General features: G+C 42.7%; 1 protein-coding gene across 1 annotated transcript in view; it reads left to right on the top strand.

Annotated features, from left to right (window-relative positions):
- The first annotated feature begins 7,553 nt into the window (after positions 1-7,553).
- PIK3R1 (phosphoinositide-3-kinase regulatory subunit 1) overlaps positions 7,554-8,365 on the top strand; it is a 68,695-nt gene continuing 67,883 nt past the window's right edge. Inside the window, exon 1 of the mRNA XM_083353802.1 lies at positions 7,554-7,736. The gene's annotated coding sequence lies outside the window, so the exon portion shown is untranslated. The remainder of the gene's footprint in view (positions 7,737-8,365) is intronic.

Here is an 8,365-nt window from a genome sequence, read left to right as displayed (position 1 = left end):
AAATCCTAAATTCAGTTATCTTGAAAATGATGGCTTTATAAATATATATTACAGCAGTCTTATAAAACTGGCACTAGTTAATTATTTTGTCTTTATCCTATCTATTTATGTTCTCTTCCCATTTTGACAGTTATCATGATGAACAATTAAATAACTTTTATCAACACTTTGCAATGTTTCATAGCAATAGATTTTTCTTTAAATATTTGTTTCACATCTACATGTGTTTCCTGTTTACAACTGTAACTACTAAATTCCATCTAGCAATTTGCATGTTTTATGTACACAGACAGTGACACATATTTTTGAAGCTAGGTAGAGCATTATTTTATAATTTCTGAGTTTGTGAAATGATGTGGTAGCCTCAGTTACATATAGTAGACATCACTAATGCAGCAAAACCTGTTTAATGAATCATTTGCAAGAAGGGGTACTCATTAAGTCTGAATGTCCTTTACATTCAAATTTATATCATTCATATACATTTATATTTCATAATTATGTAAATTTAACCAGTTATCCGAAACTTAATTTGGATTTAGCAAACTTTGTTTACTAAATGGTGGTGATCATCTGCTAAATGGAGGTGAAGTCTAAAATATTGTCCATTAAATCTGAAATTTATTAAATTGAGGCCTCTTAAATGAAGGTGTTAAGGGACGTGGTGGCTCAGTGGGTTAGGACACTGAGCTTGTCGATCAGAAGATCGGTAGTTTGGCGGGTCTTTTTAAAATTATATTAATTAAATCAAATTAAATTAAATTAAATTAATTTTAAAATTTTAATTTTTACTGTTATTATTAATTGTGGGCTTGTACTAATTTAATTTCATTTTATTCTCTTTTTTGTACTGTTTTAACTGCCCTGTGAACCGCCCTGAGTCCTTCGGGAATAGGGCGGTATATAAATTCAACAAACAAACAAACAAACAAACAAACAAACAAATAAATATGAACATTATCTCAATCTGCTTTTTTTCTTTGCCTGTTTTTCCTGTATCAGTCATCCTAAATTTGAGTATTTTTCAGATAATTGGACCAAATCCCAGAATTTCTCAGCCAGAATGGCCATTGCAGAGAATTCTGGGAATTCAACCCCACAGTTCTGGAAAGTGTCCAGTTTTGGGGAAAACTGTATTTTTTTATTCCCCTTTTATTACCTGACATGATTCTCAGTGAGATTCGAAAAACCTTCAACAAACTTCAATTGTTGAGACTATGAGTGGAGGAGACAAAGAGGAGACATAAAGCTTACAAAGAAGATTGAATCCATTCTATGTCATACAATAGGCTGGCTCTAATTATTAAATGGAAAAAGAACTTCTAGTCTCAGATGTGGTACAGAAGCTCATCCATACACTATCTGTGCATATGGCTTACTCTGTGCATCTAAAGGAAAACTGAATTTTCATATGTGCAGAATACTCAACATCATTACAAAGCTGAAATCATATTCATTTACTGGCCCCTTTTGTGCATGGTATAAAATATGAATGGTGGCTTTGTTCTCTTTCTCAGACAATACTATTTCATGACGCTTATTCTAAACACCTTAAGTTTCTAGTAACGCACAGTACAAAACTGCAGTACATTAATTCATTAATCCACACACTTAGGTATGCGTATGTGTCCATAGATTTTCTTTTTCTTTTTTTCTGCCTTTAAGTCATCTTTGACTCCTAACAACAGCCTGGATAAGTCCTTGCCATTTTCTTGACAACATTTTCAGAAGTAATTTGCCATGGTCTCTGAGAGAGAGAGAGAGATTGGCCCAAGGTCACCCAGTAAGCTTCAGGCCTAATATGAGACTAGGACTCCCAATCTCCAAATTTATAGACAGATATCTTAACCACTACACCAGCAGATCCCAACCTTTTCTATACCCCACACCCCTAGAATGCTTCTGAACTATTCTTGCACCCCTTACAAAAGTTCAAAATAATAGGAACAAATTATGCATATACACTATAATTTTGAAAACCCAAATTTTCGCACCCCCTGGAATATCAACTCATACACCCAGGGGTGATAGCACCCCAGGTTGGGAATGCCTGCACTACACTATACTGGCTCTCTACAAATCGACATACACACAATAAAATAAAATTGTGTTTGGACAACAAAGTCTGGAAAAAATGAAATCTTCCTTCCATCTGCCACATGATTCTTGGGGTTGGGGGAAGCTTCCTTTCATTGTATGCCCAGCTTTAACATTTTAATTTAACCATAACAGAAGACAGCAGAATGACATAAAATACAGTACATTGCAATTTCTAGAGAAGGTTCTGGCAGGTCATACTTTATGCTTCCTTTAATAGGTAATATATAGTGGTTTTTAAAAGTGCTTCTTCTGCCACAAATAACAATTAAAAGTAGACTTTTTTCTCTGTGATTGTCAAACATCTACAGGTCTTAATTAACTCTCCGATAATGTGACTCTTGTTTTACTGTGAAAGCCTGCAGAAAAAGCCTTCATTTATATATAAGTCAGATCTCTTATCACCATTTTACAAGGCTGAAAAATAAACATAGATGTCACACTTACAGATAGTTTGTAGTCATTGCATTTCATACTTGCACTGATTCATCTAATAAAAGTTCAAATACTGTATCCAGTTATCAGTGTGTAAAATACCCAGAAGCAGTAACCTTCAAAAATTTCTGAGCATTTTTATCCTGATAAAAAAGATAAGTGAATCTTTATTGGGTGAGATTCAAGGTGCTGGTGATGACCTATAAAGCCCTAAATGGCTTGGGTCCGGATTATCTGAGGGAACACCTGCTGCCGGCATCAAGCTCCCTTTGTCCCGTGCACTCACACAGGGAGGGCCTTCTCAGGATACCGCCAATTAGGGAATGCCAGCGGGTTATTCCCAGGGGAAGAGCGTTCTCTGTGGGCGCCGGCCCTATGGAACCAGCTCCCCATGGAACTTAGGACTGCCCCCAACCTTTGCTCATTCCGCAGGGACCTGAAAACTTGGCTCTTTGAGCTGTCTGGCCCAGGCTGAGGGGTTTTAATTTTTATTAGGCTTTAGTTTTAAATTTTGGGGACTTTATTTAATTAATTGTTTTAATCTGATTTTAATTTTTGTATGTTTGTTTTAATCTTCCCTGTACACCGCCCTGAGTCCTCCGGGAATAGGGCGGTATATAAATTTAATAAAATAAAATAAAATAAAAATAAATTGTGAAAAGATAGCATATTGTAAGTTTTGTTAAATGAAACATGGATATTCTATGCTGATATACTTTCAAAACTCAGTAGACTTGTTTTTTTGACTGTGCAAATCCATGGTGAGCAGTTGCTATACTGCAGGGGCTTGAGAATTCTTGTGTTTTATATATTAAAATATAATTATCAAAAGTGGCATATTTATTTCTTGCCCAACTCTAATACCAACAAAGTCATTATGTTCATGCTAGAGATCACAGCAGCAAGAATACTCTATGCACAAAAATGGAAGGATACTTTCCCACAGTGGACGAATGGCTGCAAAAGTTGATGAAGTTAGCAGAGATGGCTATATCGACTGCTTTCATTAAAGAAAAAGAGTACAATTAATTTTGTTTCTACTTAGAAACCGCTTCTGGACTTGAGATGGAAAAAAATGAAACTTTGATTTTGAGTTTTGCTGGTTAGATAAGTTGGATGTTATTACCTTATTATACTGTGCCAAGAAGAGCAGGAAGGCAATGCTTTTTTTTTTGTATTTTATATGGTAATTCAAACTTTTGAGAACCATGCTATAACCTAATTATAGAGTGTCATCTTGCCATATTTTCTTTTAAAAATCCAAGTCTGAAAGTATGGCTGTTCCATCTAGGTTAAAAAAACCAAAGCAACCATTAGATAGAGGGTAGTGGAGAACCTGAGTTTTGTGCATTTCTTTACTGTCCTCTAATGGTCATCCAGATTTTTGCTGGGAGAACTACAGCTCATATTTTAAAATTGCTTCTTTGTGAAGACTAGTCTGTAATTAAATGTTCCTGACATGTCTGAGCATCTATCACTCATTCTAAACTTGCCAAATAAGCTAGTGCTTTAGATATTGTAGCATAAACCTTTTCAAACAGAGCTGACAATTTTTAGGAAACAATTTGCCTGTTGCATCATGCTGTTAGGGAAGCCTAATTGTGTCTGGTAATGTATCAGACATGACACGTTCATGTTGCAATAAAAAAAATCCTTTTTTATTCAGCAGATACTGTACCTAATTGTTTTACCTTTATTTATTTCTGCAACATTATAAGCTGTCCACTCATAGGTACAGTTTACATACACTCATATAAAAAACCCAAATGAACAAACTTAAAAACTACTGATAGATTTTGACTTACAACCAGTCACTTAGCCACTCTTTGAAGTTATGACAGATGCTCCAAAAGATACTTACAAATCGGATTCATTGTTCCAGCAGCATGGCCCTGGAAGTCATGTGATTGTATTTTGGGTGATTGGGTGGGTGATGCCAGCTGGGTGATGCCAGCCCTCACTGCCAGCCCTCACTGACAACCATTTGCAGTGTTCCACTATCATGTGACTGTGATTTATGACTTTTTTGCTGAAAACCAGGGTTTACTCCCAGTTTCTGACAAAAAAATGCCCATTGCCAACAAAGAGGTATTTGTTAACAACCAGTGTTTGCTTCACAACCACCATGCTTGTCTAACAACCACCGCAAAAAATGTAAAATCCAGTTGGTCACATAGATGCTTGACTTATGACCATCATGACATATCATGGAAATTCTGGGCTCCATTACAATTGCAAGTTGAAGACTACCTGAATAAGAAACAGTCAGTATTCAAGTGAAACTAAGTACAAGTATTCATTTAATTTTATACTGATTCTCCGTTTAAATTTTACATTAACCTTGAACACAAGCCATCAAAACAGTTATATTTCTGATACCTATAGGATACACAATACATTAAATGGCTTTGGAAATAGGACCTATCCATTTTTGTATTGTGATTTTGGTTTTTTTGTTTTTCTGTATATCATGAACTTTCTTCTTTTCCCATGCGGGTAACTAGGGTTTCAGGTAAGTTTCCACATTATATGGTTGTGCTTTATGTTTTTAGGGTATTAATGTAATTTTGTGAGAACTGGACACGGAACCACTGATTGGTTCAAAATTGGGAAAGGAGTCTGGCAAGGCTGTATATTGTCACCCTGCCTGTTTAACTTATATGCAGAGCACATCATGAGAAAGGCAGGGCTAGATGAATCAAAAGTTGGAATTAAGATTGCCAGGAGAAATATCAACAACCTAAGATATGCAGATGATATCACTCTAATGGCAGAAGGTGAAGAGGAACTAAAGAGCCTCTTGTTGCGAGTGAAGAAGGAGAGTGCAAAAGTTGGGCTGAAACTCAACATTAATAAAACCAAGATCATGGCATCCGGCTCTCTCAATTCCTGGCAAATAGATGGGGAAGAAATGTAGTGACAGATTTTATTTTCCTGGGCTCCAAGATCACTGCAGACGGGGACTGCAGCCAAGAAATTAAAAGACGCTTGCTCCTCGGGAGGAAAGCCATGGCAAATCTAAACAGCACACTAAAAAGCAGAGACATCACTCTGCCAACAAAAGTGCGTACAGTCAAGGCTATGGTCTTCCCAGTTGCAATATATGGTTGTGAAAGTTGGACCATAAGAAAGGCTGAGCGCCAAAGAATTGAAGCCTTTGAACTATAGTGCTGGAGAAGACTCCTGTGAGTCCCTTGCACTGCAAGGCGATCAAACCTAGAGGAGATCAACCCTGACTGCTTTTTAGAAAGCGAGATCCTGAAGTTGAAAGTCAAATACTTTGGCCACCTAATGAGAAGGAAGGACTCACTGGAGAAGAGCCTAATACTGGGAAAGGTTCAGGGCAAGAGAAAAAGGGGACGACAGAGAATGAAGTGGCTGGATGGAGTCACTGAAGCAGTAGGCGTGAGCCTAAATGGACTCCAGAACATGGTAGAGGACAGGAAGGCCTGGAGGAACGTTGTCCATGGGGTCATGATGGGTCGGACACGACTTCACAACTAACAACAATGTAATTTTTAGTATGATAAATTTACCAGTCTTCAGCTTAATTATCCCATGTGCAGCCTTCCAGGCTAATAATACACAAAACTAGTCAGTTTGGGCCTATAGATCACAAATATAATCAAAGACCATTTTAACCCAAGCTGGTCCATCCTATTCTATACAAGTTAGGAACTCTTGTCTTGATATTTCCTTGTAAGCAAACTTCATCTCATATCCCTTCTACATGGAGGCACATGCACACAAATATTTTAAGATATTCGTTCATAACAGTAGGCAGACTAGTAATGGGTAGTGTAAAGTCGCGTGCTTCACATAGAGACAGACACAGAGCTGGGGTAGAGATGAGTTTATTCTGAACAGAACGAACTGGGGAAACAGGGAAGCCTGGCATCTATTTGTACCTGCCCAGGTGGATGGCATCCAATCAGTTCAAACCTGGGCTTCCTGCCAGTGCAAGTGACAATGGGTGTAGATCCTGGCTTCCCACCAGGCTGACCATGCCTAGGGCTGTCAACAGCTTAACTCATTAGGCTTATCCTGAGTGAGCAGTTATCGCCCGGAGCTGTCCAACCCCTCTGCTGATCTGCACCATCAGCCTCCTGCTGTGCTGTCCTTTGTGTATGCTGGGAGGCTCATTCATAAAAGCACACATCTGCCCACTTTGTTATGACATGGTCTTCCATTTTCTCAGATTTATAGCGCTATAGGCCATGCTAAAACTAGGCTTTTTAGACTTTGTGTTTTGGTGCCATATTTGCAGAGTACCTTCCGCAGGTCCCAAAAGCAGTTCTGGGAAGGCTGTTTAGTGCCATCATTACCTATGGAATTCCACAATACAAGTAAGATCAGGTTGTTCCTTTCTTACTCCCTACTACCCCAAGCTCCCCTCGCGTATTATTTCAGTCACCAAACTTTAATCCGAAGACAGGCCGCCACAGACACCAACGCCGCATGGCACGAGACTGATTACTAAATTGATATAATTAAGGCAGCGGGCTGAGCAGGATGGGGGGGGGGGGCGCACGTGTCTGCCTGCATTGGAATTTCAGCGCAGGACTCCACCAGGGGAAACCCCCCCCCCCAAACCTCTGCTGACGGGGCTGCAGCGCAAGCCCGCATGAAGCAACCGGGGCTCTGGCGTCGCCTTGGCCAGTTTCGTTCCAAGCCTCAATAGTGAGTGAAAAAGGGCCCGCAGGGGGGGAGACACACACACATCCAATCCCTACGCTTTCCAACGCCTTCCCCCCCCGGCGGGCCCTTTATACTGCGCCATTCTCCGGGGCCACGAGCGCCCCATTTTCCCTGCTCGCCCCGGTAAAGAGGATGGGGTTGTAGCGCGAGGGGCAGCAGCAGGCGAAGCGCTCCAAGCCGGCACCAGCAACCAGCTCGTCGGCTCCTCAGCCAGCAAGCAGCGCGACAGCCCAGCCAGGCGGGGAGGCGGTGCTTGGGTCCCCAAGGCGCGGAGCGGATTGGCAGGGGCGACGGAGCGGAGGAGGAGCGAATGGCGAGCTGAGAGGGCGGCCAGCCTTTGCGGGGCTCGGGCTGCCTGGCTGGTACGGAGACGGCGGGAGGGAGCGGCGCGGCGGCGGCGGCGGCGGCGGCGAAGGAACAGGCGGCTTCTGCAGAATCGCCTTTTTTTCCCCCTGCCTCGGTGGGGAGGCGCGCGGATCCAGGCTCGGGAGAGCTGGCCGCCGAAGGTGAGGGGGGTGCCGCGGGTATCTGGGCGGCCTAACGAGGGCAACGCCAAGCGGAGGGGGGGGGGCCGTCCCGCCGGACCGGGACGCCGCACGGCTGGGCGACATCCTGTGCGGCGCAGCGAGGCCTCCTGCAAACCCGGGGCGGAAAGGGGCGCGCGAGGCCGCGGGCTTCGCTGTTGGCTGGGCTGCTGCTTTACCCCGCGACGGGCTCGGCGCTGCAAGCGCGGCGGCGCGTGGAAAGCAGCTTCCTAGTCCTGCCTCTCCCCGCCCGCGCTTCGAGCTTTGCTGAGCAGAGGGAAGTTCAGGAGCCGCTGCCGCAGCGCTGGGGCCCGACCTGCATGGGGTTCCGTGGAGCCCCGGGCCCTTACGGCATGGACGCGGAGGCGGTTCGGGAACAAATGTGCTTAAGCGTTTTGCTGCCGTCATAATGGTAGCGTATATGGCAGCTCGTAACCCCAGGCACGCGGGACTGCCGGAGACTGCGGGCAGACGGCTCTGGCAGCCGAGGGGAAGATATTGCAGGAATGCCCACATTCAACACGTTTCTTCCTGTTGGCTGAAGATAATAGTCCTGGCCGCAGTCACTGTAAATTTGCCCTCAATTGCAACACGAGTAGGCGAACTGTTGA

The sequence above is a fragment of the Vipera ursinii genome, assembly GCF_947247035.1.
Source record: "Vipera ursinii genome assembly, chromosome: 2".
Classification (NCBI taxonomy): domain Eukaryota; kingdom Metazoa; phylum Chordata; class Lepidosauria; order Squamata; family Viperidae; genus Vipera; species Vipera ursinii.
The sequence above is the reverse complement of the archived record's forward strand: the minus strand, read 5'-3'. Positions and strand labels throughout refer to the sequence as shown.